We start from the raw sequence: 22,610 nt of genomic DNA, 5'->3' as shown, positions 1-22,610 counted from the left end.
ACTCTGCATCATGCCAGGAAAGCAGGCATTTGCAGCCTTATACCATAAATTAATCTACCTCTTGTGTTTTCATTTTTTATGTGAGGTTTTTATTCAGTTTTTCTTTTCTTTGGACTCACTGTTACTGATTTCATTGGGATCTGCTACATTTTCATTCAGCACTTTCAAAACCTATGGTCTCTAAAGAACCTACTGCGAAAGGATCAGATCTCAAGTATTTTGCTGGTGTAGAACATTCTTTCCAACTGCTCTTGTAATATGGTGCAAAGCATAATCAATATGTAACTCATTTAAAATGATTTCTCTTATACGGGCATCTGATAATCTCTAACCTGTTATAATAATATAATGTTGATAGGGGTACATTCTTATAAAATTAGGATAATTATGATCAGAGGGTTGGAGCATCTCTGCTATGAGGAAAGGTTGAGGGAACTGGGCTTGTTTAGCTTAGAGAAGGGAAGGCTCCGGGGAGACCTCATTGTGACCTTCCAATAATTGAAGGGATCATATAAACAAGAGGGGGAATGGCTGTTCCCAAGGGTGGATAGTGATAGGACGAGGAAGAATGGTCTTAAACTAAGACAGGGGAGGTTTAGGTTGGATATTAGGAGGAAATTTTTCACACAGAGAGTGGTGATGCAGTGGAACAGGCTGCCCAAGGAGGTTGTGGATGCCCCATCTCTGGTGGCATTCAAGGCCAGGCTGGATGTGGCTCTGGGCAGCCTGGTCTGGTGTTTGGTGATCCTGCACATAGCAGGGGAGTTGAAACAATTTGATCATTATGGTCCTTTTCAACCCAGGCCATTCTATGATTCTATGATACTCTATATATTTTAAAATATTACACTGTGTTGTAACGAGCATTATATACAAGGAAAATAATAGCTTTTAATTAGAGTGAGGAATGCACTGGGGAAAACAATGAAGAAATACTTCTTCTAAGACAAAACTCTAATAAAAGGTGACAAAACAAAACATGTTGATTGCATTTCAGTCTCACTTTCCTCACAGGAGGAAAAAGCTTCTTGATTCAGTTATGTCATGAATAAGTCTCATTTATGATTATATGTATGGGTATTTTGTATTATTTCTTCACTGCATATTCTACCAATGTTAATCCAGGTGCATTTAAACAGTGGAAGGGAAAATCTTTGCTTTGCTGAAGTCTGTTGGAATTTCGCCACTGACTTCTGGGAGGAAATGTGTCATTGGTTTCACCAGAAAAGCACAGCTGTCTAATTTGATTAATGACACCTTACTTTGACTTTTGCTAGGATATATACATCCCTGTATATATAAGGGCTGTGAAAACGGAGCTTAGATTTTCACCATAAATATAATACCTAGCAAGAATGCATGCAGAAATTACAGTCAAGCATGACGTTGATAAGTCAGATATGTAATCCAGAAAATATCAACAAGGGACATAAGGTAGTATTGTGTTTGCATGTAGTGTAAATGAGGCTATTATTGATGTTCATGGTTCAAAAGAGTTGTTAAAAACAATGGAAAAATTCAGAGAAAGCCTACAGAAATAAGTGGTAGAGTTAAGAGCTTACCTTATTTTTAACCTCTACATGCAGTGGAAGAAATGAATATACACACATGAAAGTTTCTGGAAAAAATCATTTGTAATAGGCAACTCTTGGTATACAGTAAGATAAAAAAAATAGTATCCAATACACATATAATAGAAACTACTTTTAACAGTAGGAATAATTACCAGTAATTAATATTATTTGGATAAAATTCACAAATTCTACCACTGATTTTTCAGAAGTATCTTAGTATTGCCACACTTGGAGAGAGTGTCAGTTTTGATATATCATAAACAGAACATATTTGCGAAGAACTATATCATTTTCTCAGTAAAATAGTTTTGGGAGAATAATAGTAGTCAAGAGCAGATTGTTTGGTACCATTTGGATAGTCTTGGTTGTGTTTGGATGAAATGGAGGCATTATGTCAACTCAAATGACATTCAGGTTTTCATTTGACAGAGAACACCAGCTGTTTTTAGCACAAAGAAATCTTGACACATTCAACTTGAAAAAATAATTAACAAAATAGTCTAATTCTTTGGGATAATTACTTTTAGGCAAATAAGGTAGCATTATATAATTAATTTCTGCCTACAGTCATACTGGAATATAACAAAAAGTAAATGAAAATAGGATTTAAATATTTTACACTCTAAGTGTAAAATAAGCCTTTTTCTTAAAATGACCTCTTCTCTCATACAAACCTTCTAAATGATCTTGGAAAAGCGTCCGGATTTGTAATGAGCCTGTCATTGTTAATACATAGTGTAAGAATATCCCACATGTTCTTACAAGACACTACTGCTTCCTCCCCACTGAAGGCAGTGAGCAATATCTTGCTCATAATCTCATTCATTTTCAAGTGGGATTTGAAGTATTATCCATTACAACCTAAGCTCATTAAAAGGGCATGAAATTGAGAGTTTTCTCACAAGCAAAAGAGGTGTTTTTGGTTGTGTTTGGTTTTTTTTTTCCTGCATGTGACAGGAAAACTTGTGAAAACTGCCTTTCATTTTCCTGAAAATTTTACACCTTGAAGAAGAAACGTGTAAATCTTTAACCTTCCTGAGAGAAGCTGTGTCTTTTTTCCTCCCCCAGAGCAAGATTTTTCTTCTTTCATGTATACTTACAAGGCAAAGTACAGTGGCAGTAGAAAGAACATCCAATGCAAGAAGGAAACACAAAGTAATCAATAGGAGTGGAGATGAACCAGATAAATTTGATGCTTAGTGAAATGTTATTCCAAATAGTCTGCAGAGCTCAGCAGAATGCGAAGGGCCCAGTATCAGCCTACTCTTATTAAATGTGAAGTGCTGTTTGTTGGAATCACATTCAAACAATGCAATATAGATAAAATCTGCTGTGATCTTATTTCTTTTACTGAGTTTGGTTTGAATACCAGCCGAGGTAGCAGTAAAATTTAAAGAGCATATTTTTCTTCTCTGTATGTGAAGAGAAGAAATGCCTTTCTTGCACACATGGGAAGAAAGCAAACAAGGCCTGTACGGGGCCTGGTGCAGCCATGTCTGGAGGTCTTCCCCAGGTGTTATTGCCCCTGATGGGCCATAAACCATCTACCCATGTGCATAGCCCATCTCAAAGTGAAAAGACAAAAGCCTTGTTGGTCACAGGGAGAATTTCTCACAATACCCACAGCCTGGTTTGGCCCTCCTGTTTCCATCAGTGGCTTAGTTTATTTATGTGTTTATTCATCTATTTTGCTCGTCTCCACTTTCACCCAAGTGACTTTGTGTTCTTCTGCCTGGAAAGTTAAATTTCTCAGTTCAATCTCTGGTGAAAGCTGTCTGTCTCCAGTCTAGAAGCTTTTCAGTTGTCTTTGGAGAGCTCACTTTCAAAAACATACTGTGTAATTCCAAATGACAATTGCAGTGAACATGGATAGTGTCACACAGTTATATTGAAAAGGTTTGCTGCCTCAGTGGCAAAGCTGAAAGTTACTCAGTGCTTTACTGCTTTGGCTATGCTGTGGTCATTTCTTCTGTCTCTGAGGAGGAATAACATCTTTGTGAGAAAGTATTTTAGCCTTACTAAACTGACTTAGCTTTTTATTGGTGGTGGTTTGGCTTGGTTAGTTGTTCTTTTGTTTGTTTGTTTTGAAAATAATGTAAATTAATGCTTAGGAATGTTATGAAAATAAAATCTTTAAAAATTAAGTTCATTTGAAATCTCTGGCTTTTTCTGCTGGTTTATACTTCCAAGTAGATACATTGACCAAATTAGGACTCCTTTAGTAGAAAAAAAGGAAGGATAAGGCCTTGAGAGGTGAAATTCTGACTCAGGAAAAAAAAGAAACTGTTTTCCAGCTTTCACCTTGGAATTAATAATGGGCTGAAAGGAAAGAACTGTGGGTAAATATATCCAACGTTGCTTGAAAAAATACATATTCATTAAAAATTCATCACTTGAGTTAAATGCTTGATTTGATGAATTTTTGAAATACAGCATTAGACCTTGAATTTCCATAATGTTGATACTGAAAAAAATATTTTGAACAGAATATAAATTGACATATTTGAGTTGTTTATTACAGTGTTGTATCTTTTTTTTAATGGATAAAAATATTTTCCCACAACTTAGTATGTTTTTGTTTTTGTTTTTTTTCCCCTTCTGGGAGCACATACATCTTTACACACACAAAGACCTAAATAAGTAAGTTTGGTGCTTTGGTTAGGCCACTTAGCTTTTAAGATATATTTTAGACTGGGATGTAAAGAAGTGCAAGCAGAAAAGAAAAAAAACTCCTCTAGTTTATTCTGCTATTTGTATCATTGCAGTGATGAGTGTTTTGAATATGGCAGAGCATTGCAGTGTCAGTGTGGCAGTTATTTCAGAACAGTAAGATCACTGAAGTAAGAGTTCTAACTATGCAGTAGTGAGTTATTTGATTTTATTTTGTATTTGCATTTTCAGAGATAGATGCACACTAGCAACAAGTAACACTTTGCAGTACTTGATGACATATTTCTGCAAATTTCCGTCCCTCACAGCCTACAACTATGTAGCCCACATTTATACTGAATTTTAATTCATTGTTGCTCTAGCTGTAGAATATCCTTTCTTTTTTATTTGCATTAAGAAGTGATGTTGGTGCTAAGGAGAAAATGTAACACAATTTGTACCATTTACAGCTTCTCCAAAACTGGACTTCATAACTCTTAAACTCACATTCATAAAGCATGGTAAATCAACCTCTCTGATTCTGATTCTATCATCTTAAATATAGTACAAATATTTTTTTCTCAACAATTAGTGTATGGGAGGAAAGCAATTATTAAGTATGAACACTAATAGATAGCCACTGAACCTTCCACTTTCTCAAGATAAATTTTTCCAATATCTAGTGCATAAAAATCTGGAAACTTTAAAGGTCTACCAACTGGAGTTATTGCAGGTTAAATTCCTTTTTATGCTGAAACATTCAGTTACAAACATTTAAAATCAAACAAATAGAATAAAAAATGGTTTATTTTATTTAGAAGAGTGATGTGTCATCAGTTAAAAAAAATAAGTTTATGTGAATATGAAATCTTTTTATTTCTTTATTTCATAAGCTGTAGGGATTGCTATACAGATAAAACAGCATATTCATCAAAATTCCTCAGCTGACAAGACTATGTGATTTCATGAATTCATCATTCAAATTTCAATAAACAAAACTTCTGAAAGATTGTATTGCAATTAATATTTACAGGGAGTATAAAATAAACTGTATTATGTGGATATTTAAGTTTTGGGCTTGAGGGCCATTTTGTTGCCTAATGAAAAGGTCTATGAACTCATTTTAAATACTCTCAGTTTAAAAGCAGGCATTTTTAATTTGGGTTATATTACTTTTTAAACTCATGAAGAGTTCATTTGAAAATAAATTGTTTATGCACAGGTTTAGTTATCATGGAGTCATAGAATTATTTGAATTGGAAGGGACCATCCCTCTTGGTGCAGCCCTGGATGGCTTTCTGGGTTGTGAGAGTACTTAGCTATCTGGTTCTATTTAAAATTGTACAGTGCTGTCTTCTTGATATGCAAATAAGCGCTTAAAGATAATTAATTCAGTGAAGTAATCGTGTTACCTTTAATGTATCTTCATGCTTGAAATGGAAACACAGCTTTGTGGCTTTATCCCATGGGGGCTAGAAACCCTTCGAGGAAGGTTTTATCATTTCCCTGGGCCATGGTCCCACTACCTGGCTATGGGGATTTCTGATATCCAGATGCTTTTGATATCTTATCTGAAGAAAGTCACTTAGCATGTTCTTGTTCTGCAAAACAATTTCCTATTCTTCTCTTGCATGTATATGTCTAAGAATAAATGTTTTCAAGAATATCTGGTAATTAACTGTCTTATCTATTAGAGTAAAATATAAAGTGTTTTACAGAAAGTTGCTGTACAAGTCTGAAGACTGTAGTACAAGAAAGTCTTCATATACATCATATTGTAACAGTTCTCTGTTCCATCTGCTTTCTGGTCTAATCATAAAAACATCTGGCTCACTGGCAGTGTTATGAAGCCTAAGCAAATAGTTGTTACATATCCACTGGAAGAAAATGAATTGCTCCGTTACCACTTACAATATAGTTTACTTTTTCTGTTGAGAGGCCTGTAGCATCACCACCCACACAGTGTAATGATCCAGCACCTAACACATAAACTGGACCATTAATTTTGAAAGGATCCAAAATAGGAATGCAAGACATGGCATCTCATTTTGGATTCAGCCCTACTAGATTTTGTAACGATAGTATCTGTCTGTAATATTTTAACAAAGGGCTACATATAGAGTGTACAAGAGCCACTTGTACACTCAGAGAGGATGACAAGATGAAACTGGTTTGAAGAAATTAATTCAAATGGTTCACACGCATTTGGAATTTCTGATGTTGAGGGTAGCAAGTGCATAGGCTGAGGTCTCTCCCTGAGATGCACACACAGATCATAGTATTTGTAAATTCTAAAATTTGATTGGCAGAAAATGAAATAAGCAGCATGATAAAATAGAAATTCTACTATTAACAAAGAATCATATATTTGATCAGTCCTCAGTTAATTGAGCAAATCTCAATTTCATCAAACAGGGATACCCTCTCTAGGTAATTCCCCTGACAGAGGGCCTCCTCAGAATCTGCAAGGATGGCTAGAGATAGATGTTTTTTACAGAGTTAGGAGAGAAAAAGAAAGCACATGAGCAAGAGAGCTTAGGAGTCAAGTAAGTAGAATTATACATGACCTTTAGTTTTGTGGAAACTGAAAGGGATGCATGGTTCCTGCTATTAGGTTTAGATCTGCTTGCTTTCCTTTGTTTCTTCTACATTTTCCTGGATGCAGCTTTCAACAAACTAGTGTCTGTAAAATAATGCACAGGAATGGTTTCTTGCTCAGGTGTGGGTGATAGTTTATGTTTCTGGTAGGGTGCACAATCATATGTAGTAGGATAAAATATTTTAAGCACATCTCAATATAATTTTACAAATTGATGACTTCAAGGATTCAAAAATTCAGAGTTCATAGCAAGTGTCTTTGTTTTGCACTTTTTCGTGTATGCTTGTAAGCAGTACACTGCTACATCTTACCAAAGAAACTATTCGAGAAACTCTAGGATGAAGAGACATAATAATAAATAGTAAAAGGACTTCTTGTCACAGGACATAATTAGTAGCCTGCTAACTTTCTAGATTTGGAAGTTTGGAATCCCTCGTGCTAAAGCTGGAATAAAAGATTGCTTTTAGAGACATGCAACATAATGATGTTATTTCTTTGCATGAACACTTGTAGCATGTTCAGCCTGACCTCTTTCAATCTTTACAGCTCTAGCAAAACAGAACCTTGCTCATCTGCAAATTCAGTGGCATTTTTCTGTAGTTGCTCATCCAGAAAGGAGTTTGAGGAAAAGGATATGGCTAGGTCAAGATGAGGGAGGGAAATACTAACATTTATAAGTATTAGAAGAGTTAGCTTGTGAGAAAAGACTCAAAGAAGCCCTGAGTATGACTGAGTATAGAATAGGAGTAGGCCTATAAATGTCTCAGAAATGTTTCAGCATACACCACTGTAATTCAAAATGGAATCAAAGAGAGTAGTAGCATGAACTACATATATTCTTGTGTGCGAGCATGTATGTTTCTTTATATAGATTATAAAATATTTCATATTTAATATTCATTGAACAGTCACACAAATAAATTCTTTCTCACCAGACATGCAAATAAGTTATGCCTGAATACAGAGATTCACTTTACACATATCACTGAAGAGAAACACTGTTTGTAGGTGAAACTAAACAAGAAACCCTCCTTTTACTTTCTTCATCATTTTCAGAATCTAATAAACAAAGCAACTCTATTATAATTTCCTGAAATGAACTTTCATATTTGCTGTGGGAAAATTCACTGAGCATTTCTTCTATCATACAGTATCACATGCAAACAAGGTGAAGTATGATGAATAAAATATTTTGTAGCCACAGAGTGCTCTTTGTTCTGCATCACATAAGACATGAATATTGCACTAAATGAGTTATATGTAAAGGAGCCACTGCAGCAGAACTCACTGAAGAGTCAAATGCCACATGCTTGCAGAAGCTTCAATGTCATTTAGTGTTCTATCACACACAACTGAAAAATTCCATTTATTTAAATAGTCTTTAAACTTATTTCTGTATTCTTCATTGGACCTCTAAGCCTCTGATGCACCACATTCATCTTGCATGCAGTGAAGAACATAATGCCAGATTCATATATTCAGCCTTGAATTGTGCTTTGTGCTTAAAGTATTTAACATTTCACCAACTTTTTTTCTTTTTTTGTTTCCCTTCACCCTGATTATTTAAATACCCAGGACAGCTGTCCTCAATGTCCTTTACATGTATTTTTTCTGTTCTTTTTGCTCAACATGCCTTTGTTTGATTTTTGAATTTTGTTTCTATCCTTATTGCATCTGTGTCTGACTTCCCCTTGCTATTCTCTATTATTCCTGAGATTGGGAATCATGATATTAAGATAAAGGAGAGAAACTGGGACATAAATCTGTAGGAAGTGACAGAGAAACAAACTTGTCACTTTATTCTTAACAAAAAACATTTATAAAAATGTGAGGTTAATGATGAATCCCTATTGTAAGAATGCTGATACTTATGTGAATTATATATATGTGAATTATAAAACAGTATACATACCTTGTGGCCTTCCAGTACTTGAAGGGAGCATATAAACAGGAGGGGAAACAGCTGTTTACAAGGGTGGATAGTGACAGGACAAGGGGAAATGGTTTTAAACTGAGATTTAGCTTAGATGTGAGGACTATTGTCCTTCTTAGTTCTGTTTTCTTTCTTCACTTCCTTGTGGTCTGTACAGCTGAATTAAAAGAAGTGTTACAGTGATTTGGTAAAATGACAGTGGAAACAAATGAAGGCATTGAAATGACATTCATATCTGAGTGCTTCTTATTTTCCATACCATCACAATCCTTTCATGAGGTTCTAAACTTCCGGTACTCTCATTTCATCTCTGGGAATCTGTAAACAAAACAGAAGTCCAGATCTAGATCACTGCTTAAAGTAACAATTTCCAGTGATGTTAGTGACAGTTCAAAGCCTTAGTGTCATTGACAATACAACATGTGATTTAGCAGGGGAAATCAAGATAGTAGTAGAGCGAACAACTGCACCCTGACTGCTACATTTTAGCCTTCCTTCTTAATGAGTGAAACGTATCTACCTTCTGAAAGTAAGCCAGCTATTTTTTCACAACTGCTGTACTAAATGTAAAGAATAATTTAAAACTGAAGAACAACCACAAATCTTTCTGGAAAGATTTGCACTTAGAAAGTGTTTCCAAATAAGAAATATCTACACATTAGGTGCTTCATAATTACAGAAGTTAAATAGCTTCTCCTCATTAGAGATACTTACTGAACTGTTGTTTTGAAATTTGTGTAGAGGTCAGGAGGAAATACTTATAAGCTCCTCACACATGCATTTTAATACAAAGAAATCTGGAATCAGCAAGTTGCTGCAGAATTTAACACTCCTGCTGAAGTATATTCCTTCAAATTAGCTTGATTCTGTGTGTGCTATGGATAATAAAAATGTTTCTGTGTCTCTGTGCTGCAATTCAAATGACTATAGCATAAATTAGGTATCTGCTTATAGCATTTTTGTAGAAGAAAAATAAACAAATAGACTCTGAGCCAAGCTTTGTATCTGAAATCAATCCTCTCAATTTAACTAACATTGAAAGAACAATTGATTTTAATGATTCCTCCATGAAGCATAATCCTGACCCTTCCAGCACTTTTAGCTGGACAGCAATTAGTTCACAAGCAATGAATACTCTTTCAGACATAACACTTCTACTAAAATAGGCTCAAATTAATGAAAAATTCTAGCTGCAAGACATGGCATTTAACATTCTGATAGAGAGAGACCTGCAGTATTGCCTATAAGCAAAGTCAGGCAGTTAAGCTCCTCCTGCTAGTTGATACTGGGCTGCATAGCATGCAGCACTCTGAGAAACTTCCTTGTCCCACGGGGATAGCAACTGGACAGTTCAGGCAGCAAGTCTAGAAGACATTGGCAGACCTGTGGAGAGCTGGCTCCACTGCCAAGGAACCAAGGAGGCTTGGTGCTCTGATCTGATGGATCAGCTGATGCAGTATTGCAGATGCCTCAGGTGGGGCTGAGAAGTTCTTTGGGGAAGTTTGGCCCTGCAGCAGAGCCTGACTCTTTCATGCATACAGATGAGGGACTCTTCCAGGCAGTTGGTGAAGGGTTTCCAGCCAGGCTGAGCTTTTGAGGTAAGCACTACATGATTCTAAAGCACTGGTTGTGTCATGTGCTCTAGTACTTACAGGTGCATGTAATTTCTATTTTATTTCTCGACTTTTCTTGGATAATACACAGCTATTGGATAAAAGAGATAAAGTAATCCATAGACCTTTGCATCTTTCTCACAACTTTGTGCTTTCCATGGAAGATCACTTGGTTTCTGTAGCTCTTCTACTGACCTGGTTTTATAGTCTCTTAGTCCACCTCATTGTTGACCCAAGATTCTGTAAAGAATCAGAGACATTGTGACAGTTTGCATCAAAATATGAATGCATTTGAAATGTAATCAAAGCTGGAAAATACTGATACTTCCTCCTATTATCACCCGTAAACATAAGAGTTTATCAACATTCAGTCTCTAGCTGAATCAGCATTTTTTCATGAGCAATGAAGCAACTCAGAAAGGAGAAAGAAGAGTAAAATAATTTTGAGGTTAACATGAGGAATGGGCAAAAAAAAGGTAGGGTTTTGTGCCCTTTGTGTTTAAAAAACAGTTGCTAGAAGCTGTGTAGTGCTCTAAAGCTATTAACTGCTAATATTTCATATGCTTAGCAATTCATTCAATTTATAATTTAAAATTACTTTTGACAGTTATAGGAATAATTGATGAGTTGTGAACCTGTGCAAAAGTTCTGTTGTCTGAATTTCTAGACAGTGTGTTTGATAATTAGTTACATTCAGTTAACTGACTTTTGAAAGTGTTTTTCAAAAATTCATTACCTTTAAAATCAGTTTTTGAAAAGTTTTCCACATGGCTAGACTAAAGAAATTGATGTAATGTCCTGAGTTCAACTTAGATTTCATTCACATCATTCCTCAGTGATTTCAGAAGTGGTTTATACTAATATAAGTAAATTCACTGAAGTATCTATAGTCAGTCTGGTTTTACAGTGGTCTATCCTACTTGCTGAATTACAGGTGGTTAGCAGTCTTTTTCAGCTTTCACTTTGCTGCAGTAGGAAACATGATTTCATGCAGCATATACCATGTATACCAGAACTGAATATATAACTTCCAGTCCCTCCAGTGGGCAGCTTCTTTTGCTTATCCTTGTTTTTTCACCATTCTAAGAGGTGAACTGTACAAGCTAGGATTTGACCTTAGACTCCTAAGATGAAAAATACCACAAAGTTAGGTAGAGAACTGTAAACTGCATGGAACTGGGCTTGTTTACCTTGGAAAAGAGGAAGCTCCAGAGAGATCTCATTGTGGTCTTCCAATACACGAAGGGATAATGTAAACAGGAGGGGGAACAGCTGTTTACAAGGGTAGACAGTGACAGGACTAGGTGGAATGGTTTTAAATTAAGACAGGAGAGTTTTAGGTTGGATATTAGGAGGAAGTTTTTCACACAGAGGTGGTGACACACTGGAACAGGTTGCCCAAGGAGGTTGTGGATGCCCCATTCCTGGAAGCATTCAAGCCCAGGCTGGATGTGGCTCTGGGCAGCCTGGTCTGGCAGGTTGGCGACCCTGCAATAACAGGGGGGTTGAAACTATTTAATTGTTATGGTCCTTTTCAACTCAGGCCATTCTATGATTCTATGTGAATTACAGAATATGTCTCTAGATGAGTGCACTGGACTTACTTCTCCAATGTCCACCTCTGCTGTACTCTTAGATAATATCAACTTACCTAGTTCTAAACTAAGATACTAATTGGAAAAAAAAAAAAAAAAAAAAAAAGAAACAAAAAACCTCAATCCCTGCTGGTAAACACCAGACATTTAGCCTCACGTATTTTGCAATGAATAGTCTGGCTTTTTTCCTCTTCAGAAGGAGAGCTACTTCTATTTCTAAGTAATGAGTTTATTTCGAAGCTCCTCAATAGTTTTTGAAATGTCTAGACTCAGAAATGTTTTTAAAAATAATAAGATTCAGAATTAAAACCTGTTACTAAACAAAATCTATGATTTTAAAAAGTAATTCTGCTTTAGTCCACAGTTTTTATTTTAACTACCAGGGAGCTAATAGATAGTTCTGTAATGATGTTGACATTTATGCATTCAGCCCACATGGCAATTTAGCATCCTAGTGCATGCAATGTCTTCTGAACTGGAGATTTCTGTAGTATGTAGAGAACTTCTCCTGACAGTTTGCTTTGTATAACCCTATTACATTCTTGCCTGATGCTCAGTGTACCTGAATATCCTAATCATAGAGCAAAGGTGAAAATGTATGCATAGACATTCTGACATAGATGCTCCACACTCATTATACTTCTAAGTGATTATTAGCACAATTGTTACCATGAAATTATTCTATATGCTTGAATTTGTTGCTATAAGGCAATACAATTTTGCAAACCTCAGTACTGAGTAATGATATATTATTGGTCATTTACTGTGCTTGTTTGTCTGCAAGGAAAAGGTTACCTTTTTCCGAAACACATTTCTGTCTGGAAATTAGGAAGCATGGCAGAAAGGAACAAAAGCACGTGAGCCATGTTACCAAACACTGCAGAAGGCTGTATCTGAATGTGTGAGCTGCTGCCTCCATGCCAGGAAGCTATCCCTTTGTTTCATTTTCTTGTGTGCAAAAGTCTCATAGCATGATAGGTCCAGCTAGAGTGAAAGTTTTACCAAGCAGACAGTAGGATGGTAGTAACATACATTTCTCTCTTGCAGCTGGAGGAGAGATTCGTACTATTGTATGTGAGATTTCATTTTTTCCCTAAAATCATAGGATGAGCTTGTCCTGCTCCTGCTGAGGCATACAGACAACTAAGCAAGCCTGAATAACCTATAGGAGGAAGTCTGGTAGAGGGCTGCAGCTTCTGTGTAGAAAGCTTGTCAAAGAGATGCAATTTGATCACTGCAAACCACTGAGAAGTTAATCAGAAGCTTTTCTCATTTAAAAAGTGATTCAAAATTGCTTCAACTTGGAATTGAGTCAGACAGGCTCAATTTAGCTTTGCTTTTCCAAGCATGAGCTCCAAGTATCTGCAGAGTTCTAGGTACAGAGTTCACAGCGATCACAAGGTGAAACCCACACTTTATTTTATCTTTGCTAGATCTGCAGATTTGTTGATGCGCTTACATTTGCCTGCAGTATTGTTTGAGCTCTTTTTGGATCTACATTGCAGAGATGTATAGGATTTTAGGTCATTAAACGTAGTTTGAAAAAGTACTTTTGAAAACTGTCAAAACCAGAATGTAGTGAGCCACGTTTGTGATAATGACATTTTCCTGTGGACAAACTGAGCACAGCAGAGGAGATCAATGCACAAGTGGAGTCATTTTTATTTATTTTTTTTTACCCTTTCATTTGAACTGTTTATATTTAAAGAACGTTTCCTTTAAGTAATGGGATTCCTTGAATGCCTTAGTACCAGAATGGTGTGATGGTGTGTTGTAGTCTTATCTAAAGAGTTATAATGAAGATTTGTGATCTCTCTTAGAGCATGCTTAAGTGGATGGTTTCAATATTATGTAGCACTTTTATTTTAAAACTAGATTTTAATGTTTAATTAACATACAGCTTATTTACATTTCTTTCATACCCCTCCAGACTACACTTTACCTTCCTTACTTAATGCTTCCATGTAAGTACTTTCTTTGATAAATAGAGACATTATCAGGAAGCAGATAATATGTGACATAAGTAAGCACAACTGAAATACTCTTTTGAGGGCACTGTACAGCTGTCTTCCTTTCCAACCCCCTGCATCTCATTGTAGTTAGATATGGTCCGACACAGTTTCACACATGCCATGAATCTACTGAACAGCTTAATGTTCCCTGCCACTCCTTTTTCTTTTCAGTAATACTTTAACAGGCTGCATTAATTGCAGTGGTGCTGATTCTGTAAGCAATGTGACCTTTGTTACCCTCAAGATGCTCAATAAAGTTTATATCCAGGTCATTTGGAAATGTAAATGTGTTTCAAATTCCCTTTAGATATTAATTCTAAAGTTTATGTCTCAACTGGATTATCTTTGGAATTCAAAGGGCTCTTACCCATGCTGATATTTTGTTGTGTTTTCTCTCTGGTACCTTGCCTTTGTGTGCAAGCATTTACTTTCTCTTTTTTTTTTTTTCCTTACTGCTTATTAATTTTCTTCTGTGACCTTCAGTTCCACAGTCTGATAACTTTGGTTAGAATTAATCTACTTCCTTTTTTCCGAGTCTCCAAGATATTGCACAGAATGCCATCAACAAGTGAGCTGTCATCCTGGTGTATTTGCTAACATAATCTGTTTTGCACCCAAATGGATCTTAAAGCAGTACATCATAGTTTAGTTGTCCTTTAGCTCTTGCTAGCATTCAGGAAAGCACTGATAGCCATCTTTGACATAGATATACAAACATGGGTAACACTCTGACTTTGTGACCTCCTGTTTTGTGGGTTATTCATACCTGAGCTACTGCTGTCACACAAAAACCTGTATTTTCTACATAGACTTCTGATTTTTTGCTGTCAAGGTTTGCACCTAAATAATGAGAGAGCACAAGATGAATGAGTTGATCAAGGATCCCTATGCTTGCTCATGGAAATCTCCCACTGATTTTATTTGCTGTAAAATGAAAAGTGACAGTTAGGTTCTTTATGAAAGATACTATGGAAGAGATAATGTGTGGGTTTTTTTTTATTCCTTGAAGTACTTTTATTTATGTTGCCATTTCTTGAAATTCTTTTTAGCTTGGTGATGGAATCTAGCTGAGGTGGACTAATGATTAACTTTTACTTAACAGATCTGTTGATATGTGCTACAAAGTATCTTTCAACATGCTTTCCCTAAACAGAGATCTTGCTGAATTTGAAGGTGGCAGTGAAATTGACAGACCCACAACAACACTTGATTGTACCCACAAGAATGAGGCCAGGGCAGCAGATATAAAAGTTTAGCTCCCCAAAAAATGGTTTTTGGGTCTCAGAGGTTTGGTTTTTTTTTCAACAGAGATTAATGCAGCATGTTCCATGGACGAAGAAAGCCAAATCACTGCTGCAATAATAGAGAGTTGTTAAAGAGAGCTTTTTTCAGGATTTTTTTTGTTTGTTTCTTTCTGTTGTTATTAGTTTTCTTTCTGATGTATGTTAAATTTGCTCTGTTTAGCTATTTGATTTAAAAAAAAAAAAAAAAAAGTGGAGGTCCTGTAACATTCTATTTTCTAGGCTAGCAGGAGGCACAAACAGACACCAACAATTTAGTTCTTAGACTAAGTTAATGCAATTCTGAATAATGAAAACTGCAGCTGTATTCAAGTCAAAACAATCTATGTGGGAGCCTGTAGAAACTTGAATTTTTTCCCTATTCCAACCAGCACTCTGGCATCATTTAGATGCCACACTTTATATCTAGTTTGGCATTTAAGTTTCTCTTGGAGCTGAACCTTAACATAAGAGAAGAACATATATCACGTGAGAGGATGGGTTGATGGGAAGAAGATAAACATATTTATTGAGTGAGTTTTCATCAATATCAAACAAATCCAATTTGTCTGAAGTGTCATTTGACCTGTGTATTCTGTTCTTCCAAATTTTCCAGAATTATATCTTAACTAATTTTCTTATTCAGGTCAATCCCCATGCTTTATTTCTGTGCCTCACATCTGATTTTGGATGGACATTTTTGTCTTTGCATTGACAAGAAAAGTTGTGAAATCAGGCACGTACTTTACAAGGAAAAATAAATACATCACCTAATATGAAATGTGAAAACCAAGTTATGCCAGTTTTCCAATGTCATTATGTAAAGATGTAACATCTGGAGCATAATAAAAAGGAGAGATACTTTAATACAAAGTGTCAGAGCAACTCCATTCTTGTTCTCTTGCTCTGTCTGGCAAATTTATATTAAGTAGTGGTTTAAGCAAGAAGAACTTTCAATTCTGGAACTCTTGAAGTGGTGCATTGTATTTCTTTTGAAAGCTTTTACATGTACAGGCAATGAGAAATGACTCTCTCAAACAGGAGGACAACTTTAATAACTGTCAAGTGTCAGTGAAGTAGATTCATAAACTGAAGAAGTGCCGCAGTCCATCAGCTTTTCCTTACTTCTCCAGTTCACTTTCCGTTGTTCAGGCACCCAGATGTATATAAGACACTGCATCAGTGCTGCACTTCGTCTGCTGCAGGAAGATGGTAGTAGATCTGCTTTGCTCCTTTCTTGCCTGCACTACTCCTGCCTAGTGTTCAAATTGGATCTTTATTTTAAAACTTAAGAATAATCTGTCCCTGACGTATGATTATAGTAAAAAAAAAAAAAAAAAAAAAAAAAAAGATACCTTGGCATTTCATATTTGTTCTCCCTCAATAATTTCTATGCTGAATCTGCTCATTGCACATCCAAAACCTTTCTAGCTGGTATGAGGAAAAATTCAATTTAGTACTTGAAAATAAAGCTGGAGGCTTGATTACAATTCTTCATCAATTTTACCAATGAAAACTACTTTATTACTAACATTTTAACTGTGTAATTCCAGCAACAATTCAGAGAGGCAGGCTTACATTTCAGACATCTGGGAAGGGAGAAAAGCAAGTCATGTCAGAAGAGGGGCCATACCTCATTTTAATTCACAAGGACAAACTACTTGTTTGCTTCCTACGAAAGCAAGAGATGCATAATTGAACTTTTAACATTGGGAAGTTATTAGGAGGATTCAGTAAAACAAGATCAGAACTCAACAAAAAATAAAATGCAATAGAAATACAGCTGCATTATTTCTAGTCAATAAGTAGAACGTGAATATCCGTCTTTGGATATTTGTAAGCTTCTGCTTCAGCCTTATGTATTTATGTGCTTCAAAGCTCCCCTCTGTAAGCAGTAGTCAGCAGTGGAGTCTCGCCTATAATCTATGCTTGGGAGAGAAAAAGAATTAATCTCATGTTTTCTGACAATTAAAGGATATAACTTATTTATATTCTATGTTCAGGTCCCATTAACATCCAGAGGAATAGAACAGTATTTAAGTTTTCTGTCAGCAGTACTGATAGTCTCCTACTGCTATTCTAACAGAATCTTGTCTCCTGGCTCAGCTTTTTGGACCCCTAGAGATCCTTTTTATTTCAATGCAAACTTCTGATAGCCTGTTAAGGACAGTGAGAGTAGATTTATTCTGCTTCTTCTAAGGGTAAAGACAAAGGAAATATTTCAACACATACATTTAGGAATAAAAAATTGGAATATCTTGAATTCTAAATGAGCTAACTTGTTATAGACTAAGCAGGTGGTAATTTCCCTTCCCAGTGTCCAAACCCCTGTGAGAAATACAATAGAGATTGCTTTTAAAAAAAGCCAAGATCTTTTTGTACTTCAAAGTTGCAGGAAGGCCTGAGAAAATGCCGCAATTTTGATGCTCCTTATTTTTTCTCACTCTATATACATATATTGTATGCAGTAGTCTAATCTACAGAGAGGGAAGATTTTCACAAAATTCAAAGGTTTGGTCCTTAGAGAGTAAGATAATCACATTTTAATTTTCTTGGACTCTTCATTGATCGGATATTGTGAGGTATAATAGAAATGTCTTATAACTGCAAGAATACTTCATCAAATTAAATAGCCTTACCTTTGGGGCACAAGGGAGGAGAGAAGAAAATGGGGTATTTTTCAATTATTTGAACCAAGTTATGTGATCATTATAAAGAATCAAAAGAAACGTGAGGGAAGATGAGATATTAAAGCTTTATTATATTAAACTTCTAAAGTATGAAATACAGCAGTGACATCCAAATTCTGTACAGAATTAAGAGATTTTCAATTTTTATTATAAAATAAAAGTGGCATTTATGTGCATAGAATTCTTTGTGCCCTTTCCATTGTCTACCCCCATGGGTAACCTTTAGCTTCAAAAGGCTATATTTCTTTTCTCTCCAATCAAAAATCAGTGTATTTGATGTAAAAATTTTTTATTCCCCCAGGGAAAAAAAGAAAAAAAAAGAAGAAATTGCAAGTTTTGTAGAACTTGAAGAGGGTCTGCTAAGATCTCTCAACACCAAACTCTGTAAAGAAGAAGAAAATTTAGAAAGTTGAGTTTCATTAGAATGAGTGAAATATTTGGTACATTTTGATCTGAAGAAGTGGTAGGTCAGATAGTATTTGCATTTGTGGATCCTTGCTTCTTTTTAAGTTATCATAACTTCAAACAATTGGCTGAGAAAATATTGAATAAAGCAGATAATAATTCACGTTGATCTTGAAAGATTGAGAAGTGCTGATATTGTTGTCCAGGATGATGTGAAATCTTATGGAATAGTTGTTTCTATTGTGCGCAACTTGGAAAATGCTTTGAATTTACGTAGTTCTGGTTTGTAACTTCAGTTGTCCTGTTTTCAGCTGGAGCATAGTTGATTTTTCCTTCATAGTGTCTGGTATGATGCAATTTTGGCTTTAAGAGAAGAACACATTTATGTTTTAAGCTGTTGCTGAGCAGTGCTGATTAGAGAACACTGCCGTTTTTCAGGTTCTTGTACTGTTCTGACAGTGAGGGGGCAAAGAGGGTACAAGGAGTTGGGAAGGGAAAGAATCAGAGTGCTCACCTGAGCTGGCCAAAGGGATATTCCATATTATGTGACATCATGCAAAAAAAAAAAAAAAAAAAAAAATTGTAAAATGGTGGGGAGCTGAGTGGGTGAGCATCTACTGCTTGGGGACTGGCTGAGCATCAGTCAATGGGAGGTGGGCAATTGCCTTTGCATCTCTTTATTTTGTTTATATATATCATTGCTATTATACTTTTTCCTTTCCTTTTCTGACTTAGTAGATACTTTTTATCACAACCCATGAGTTCTACTTTGGGTTTTCTCTGATACTTTTTACCACTGGGTTAGGGGGAGCAAGCAAGTGAGCGAATGAGCAAACTACCTGCCACGTTGAAACACAGTATCAGGAAATAGAAAGGAAAAGGTAGTTCCTCACAAAAGAAGGTTGAAAAATGAGTAGAATCAATGTCCTTGTAAAGGCTTCTCAGCTCTCAAATGGAAGTGCTTTTCTACTTGGTATCTTAAAGTACACTTAAGAAACAGGGAGGTAAGAAGGACACTTAGGTCCATTATTAGAATTTATATTTATTACCTATCAATTCTTTGACTATTAGGTTTCTTGATTCAACTTCATTTTGTAGAAAAAGGCCCATGGATGTGCAGGAAGACATGGTGTCTCACATCTTATTAATTTCAGCTAGAAAAATATGTGTGAGCTCTAAGTTATTTCTTCTCTTTGCTCCCCCACCTTGTACTTTCCTTGGAGGAATCAAAACTACAAGGTATTTAGACCATGGGGAAGACTGATACAGAAGTAGCTCCAGGAGCGTTACATAGCAGACTGTCTAACTATGATGAGACTGGGGTAAACTGTGAGCATTGCAGCACTGTGCTGTTATTATCTTAAAGAGTTCATTAACCTGAAGTTGCCCTGTTACTACGCAATATAATAAGCATAACAGTCTAACACAGAGTCAGTTTCTAATTTTTGTTTGGTGGGATGAAATTTTCTGCATCAGTGTCATAGCATTTCAAATCAATTTTGGGAAACAGCATATTTCAATAGAAAGACATCTGCTAGAAGTCAAATGGAGCTTGCTTAGCTGCTCTTGGAAGAGCAGTGTGTCCCTCCTCACACTGCAGAAACTCCTCACCTCTGCGTCAAGAGTATTTTTCAGTGCTGTGAACCACTGATGTGATTTGCCAGGGGAATTCAAGTTGTTTATTCAAACTCAAGAGAATTAACAGTGTCATGCTGGGTTGACAACCATCTTCAAAGTAAATCATTACTCCAATATAGGGTTTCACAGCCCCCTGAGGAAACTGAATATATTATGGAGATGTAGATACCGGAAAGTTTGGTACGTAGCCAAACATTCACATATGATGACTAAAAATTATTCAGTCAAAAATATGTCAAATACAGATGTTTCTGAAACAGGGTTACAGCACAAGCAGTGGTATCCTGATCTTTTGGTAACCTCAGAGGCTGTTAGAAAAGAGGCAAAGAAAGAATATAGAACTTTTCTTCTTCCACTTTTGTAAATAGTTTCCAACAAACAGTGTCTTCTGATCTTCACAGGTTTTTAATTATTATTTTGCTGTTCTGACAGTGCAAAAAAAAAAAAAAAAAAGAAAAAGAAAATTCAGCCCTCTTGTTAAAACAGTTGTATATTCTTGTACTCCGTAAAGCACTGTCTATTTGTGGTCTTGGTGAGTGTCAAGAATTTATAAAATGTGGCTACAAAACTAAATGTGGCTTCAAAATTAACTGTGGCAGTGCAGCCCACTGCCAAATTTAGATTAAAAAAAAAAAACAAAAAGCATTTGTCATAATTGTGTTCTATGCTGATAAGAGAAAGAGGGGAAATAAGGTTTGATTGTAATAGACCAATCTATTCCAATTGTTGAGAGACCTCTTACCAGATAGACACTGCGTCAGCAGTAACTGTCCCCTCAGAAGATGTTTAATAGGTGACACGAATGATTGCATACCACAAAATCTGCTATCTCAGAGGAGGAAAAGAGGTCCATGCTGGATCAACAGAATAGGGACTTCCCTGTGCTTAGGCCTCAAACCAACAGATTTGGGTATAAATCTCAATCTGGGGACTTGAAAGATCAAATTTTAATAAATATTTTAGTATATTGCCCCAGAAAAGATGAAGCAGGAGGCAGTTCTGATGACCACCAGTGAAGCACCAGGTATCAAGTTCCTTATGCAGTGATCTAGGATTTGTGATAAAAATGTCATATAGTAGCTCTTCATAGGCATTTTTTTAAAGAAAAATATTGTCAGCATTTTCAGCCTCAACATTGCTGGGCTTTTTTGTTCTACTGCAGCATAGATTTAAGAAGTGTCTGAACACATTCAAGAAGATCATGCATCTCTCTTGCAATCCATGTTGATGTATATGCCACCTGTCAATGTCCCTGATACTGCATGTGACCACAGAAGTTATCACACAGAATTTGTTGCTTTTCCTCCTCCTTATTCCTCCAGTCACTTGGATTTGATTAAAACTGGAATCTTATTTAAGAGGGCTGATGTCTGGAAGCAGTCGAATTTTTACTGTTTTTGTTGAAAGCAGTGAAGTCAGGCCTGGGTCCCATGGAGGAGAAGGCTGAAGTGTGGGTCCAAAGGAGGTTTTTCTTGCTTGTCACAATGCTGTGGTCAGCTACACAGCTTGAGTACCTCTCAGCGGTAATATTCAGATCTACAGGAGCAAATGTAGGGCAAGTAGGGTAGGGAAGGGCCATGAAAGGGAGGACTAATAGGGGAGAGGCAGAATGTCCACAAGAATGTACCAGTTGGGGGCCACGTTTCCATTAGCTGCACTTTTCAGAGAAGTAGGTCTTCTTCTGTTTAATCTCTGTCCACTGAATTTTCTCTTTCATTGGAAAATTTACATTTGCAAGGATGTGAAAAGCAGTAAAAATAAAAACTGACAACCTTGAAGTTTTTTAAAGAGACTTAGAAAAATTATTTGCACAGAAGTAAGAGAGAAATTACTTTAGCTGCTTTTATAATGGTTTAGTATTATCTGCATGTATTCAAGTATCCCTTCATTCATCCAGCTCCAATTGCAGAAAATACTTCTCAATTTTTTTTTTTTTTCAGCTCTGCCTTTTCACTTGCAGTCTATCTTGTGAGAACTGTGTAGCTTTAAAATGATTGCCAGGCTCTTGAAATACAACATTTCATTTGAAAAACCCAAAACCAGTTAGAACAAATAAAGAGTTCACCTCTGGGACTGGCATGGCATCAAACTGAATATATTGCTTGTGTTGTGGGAAATTCTGACTCTTCAGGGAAGAGAAAACTATTTAGAGTTTCCTTTCTACCACAGTAAGATCTCACTGACGGCATGCCAGCACTAGCTGCTTTTTGAATTACCTTATGAGAAAACAAAAAGCATGATTGCAAGCTATCTCTGAACAGAACACAGAATGCACTGTTGAGGAAGCTGAAACAATCTTATATTTCTTATATTTCTTATAACCTGTACGTTTATGCTAAGACTTTGAATGTTCTCAGAAATATTAGATTTACATACAGTTGTTCTTCCAAGATTACTTATCAACTGGCTTTGTTTTGCACACCCAGAGATGGTTCCCCATGAGCTCCCCAGATTTGTACATTTTACCCAAGTGTACAGATGACATTGTCTCAGATAGTCTATTAAATTATTTAAATACACATATATTAATTCTTTACTGAATGGCTTTTTTATGGCTAGTAAAGCAGTAATTGTGCCTCTTGTCACATAAATTTTCAGGAGAGGGTTGCTCTATACAACAAC

The 22,610-nt window shown here is 36.0% G+C and overlaps 1 protein-coding gene across 12 annotated transcripts in view; it reads left to right on the top strand.

Moving 5' to 3' along the window:
- LINGO2 (leucine rich repeat and Ig domain containing 2) overlaps window positions 1-22,610 on the top strand; it is a 498,204-nt gene that overhangs the window by 367,069 nt on the left and 108,525 nt on the right. For 2 of the 12 annotated variants that reach the window (XM_085213171.1, XM_019610696.3), the window contains exon 1: window positions 10,016-10,353. The exons of the other annotated variants lie outside the window; for them this stretch is intronic. The gene's annotated coding sequence lies outside the window, so the exon portion shown is untranslated. Of the gene's footprint in view, window positions 1-10,015; window positions 10,354-22,610 lie in introns of those variants that run through there. 12 annotated transcript variants of the gene reach the window in all.

The sequence above is a fragment of the Meleagris gallopavo genome, chromosome Z, assembly GCF_905368555.1.
Source record: "Meleagris gallopavo chromosome Z, MGAL_WU_HG_1.1, whole genome shotgun sequence".
In the NCBI taxonomy this organism is placed as follows: Eukaryota; Metazoa; Chordata; class Aves; order Galliformes; family Phasianidae; genus Meleagris; species Meleagris gallopavo.
Note: the sequence above shows the minus strand (reverse complement) of the source record. Positions and strands in the feature narration are given on the sequence as shown.